Genomic DNA, 2,251 nt, shown 5'->3' on the forward strand with positions numbered 1-2,251 from the left:
TTCCATGTTGGAACATGGATATTGTTAGGATATCATTATTATCTCTTATTTACTTTAATGCATCTATATACTTGGTAAAGGGTGGAAGGCTCGGCCTTTTTCCTAGTGTTTTGTTCCACTCTTGCCGCCCTAGTTTCCATTATAACCCAACCGCGTAAGGAAACTAGGGCGGCAAGAGTGGAACAAAACACCAGGCATAAGGTCGAGCCTTCCAACCTTTACCAAGTATATAGGTGCATTAAATTAAACAAGATATAATAATGATATCCCAGCAATAATCATGTTCCAACAAGGAACAAACTCCAATCTTCACCTGCAACTCGCAACGCTATAAGAGGGGCTGAGCAAAGCGGTAACATAGCCAAACAACAGTTTGCTAGGACAAGGTGGGTTAGAGGTTTGACATGGCAATGTGGGAGGCATGATAAAGCATGTGGTAGGTATTGCGGCATAGGCATAGCAATAGAGCGAGCAATCTAGCAAGCAAAGATAGAAGTGATTTCGAGGGTATGGTCATCTCGCCTGCAAAGTTCTCCGAGTTGATGTAAGCTTGATCCTCGTAAGCGTACTCAACGGGTTCCTCGATCACGAACTCTTCTTCCGGCTCTACCCAAGGCAAGAACACAAGCAAAGGGAACCACAATCAACCACGGTGCAATGCGCAAGCAACATGATGCAAAACATGGCATGATATGCGGGATGTAATATGCAATGCATATACGTGCTCCGGAAGGAAAATATTGAACCAGGCCTCAACTTGGCAAACCAAGAGTGCCGCTAGAAAGATGAGTTGATTTCGGTCGAAATCGATATAAAGATCACCGGAATCGTATGCACGATTTGCAAATGGCAAGCAAAACAATAATGGTACAATTCTGCGATTAACAGCACGATGCCATAAAAATGCATCAAGAAAATAAGCTACTGCACTCTAACATAGCAACAAAGCACATGGCAGGGATCTACTCAAGATGCTTGACAAAAGATGAACACTAAGCTACGGCTAAATCACACAATAACAGGTTCAAACAAGCATGGCAAAAGTGCAAAAGATACCAGCTCCACAGACTTAGTGGAAATAACAACATGTCAGGATTTAACATCAGGAAGCAATGTTTACAGCAAGATAACAACATGCTACAGGATCAGATCATAGCAACACAAGGCATGGCATGAAACTACTCAAAGCATATAATAAAAGTCCCTTACTGACCATAAGCCAAAAAGGATCAGAAGATATGATGGCACCCATGTAAACATAGCAAGTTTCATTAACAGATTCAGACTTGGCAGAAAACTGGGCATGGCAAAACAGAGTTTCGTAGGCATGTTTGCGAGCTCGATGCACTCACCACAAGGCATTGCATGACAAACTAAGCATACACCCAGCAAGAAGACATGTTCAAGAAGCTAACCATGGCAAGAACAATCTCATAGCATGCATGGATCAACAACAAAAACCTTGGCAAAATTGATTAACACGTAAACAATCTGTCAGGAACATTTTATAGCAAAAGTAGAGCAAGATTGAGTTATGCTAGGGTACTCCATAAATGCAAACAAAGACATGGATGGATAGAGCACAACCATATGCTCAAATCATCCTTACTTAACATACTCAAAAGAAGCATGGATCACTCTGTAGCAACATGAATACATGGCATAAAAATAACATCAGGGAAAAGACTTAGTGAAATTCTAAGTCCCTGAAATCAGCAACATCACGAGAGCTACTTTGCATGCTTATCCTAGTCACCACATTGATCACAAAAATACAAGGAATACACCCCTGTAAATATGGCATGGCATGTCCCAAAACACATGTAGGGCTCAAGTTCATAGGAGGCACACAATAATCATGGCAAAAATGACAAATGCTCAAGATCTGCTAAGTAACAGGAACTAACACTATATAGCACTCTTGCAACATCATTTTAGGCATCAAGATGGACTCAAACAAGCATGGTGCAATGGAACAAAAAGAAGAGGACATCCTAACGAACATTTTGATATATCACACGCGCAAAACGGAGCTACGGATGATGAGATATGGCCTGATGAACATAGCTAGAAAAAATATGCAGAAAAAGACTTAGACGAAAATAGAGGTCAACCCTAGCGGATCTGGATCCAGATCTGGCATGCGGATTACGAAGTTCGCCGGAGATGCTTCGCCGGAGTTGTGGAAGGAGGGGGCCGGAGCGAGGGAGCCGGTCCGATGGGCGGCGAGGTCTCCGGCGGAGACGGGCGC

The sequence above is a fragment of the Triticum aestivum genome, chromosome 4A (assembly GCF_018294505.1).
Source record: "Triticum aestivum cultivar Chinese Spring chromosome 4A, IWGSC CS RefSeq v2.1, whole genome shotgun sequence".
Lineage (NCBI taxonomy): Eukaryota > Viridiplantae > Streptophyta > Magnoliopsida > Poales > Poaceae > Triticum > Triticum aestivum.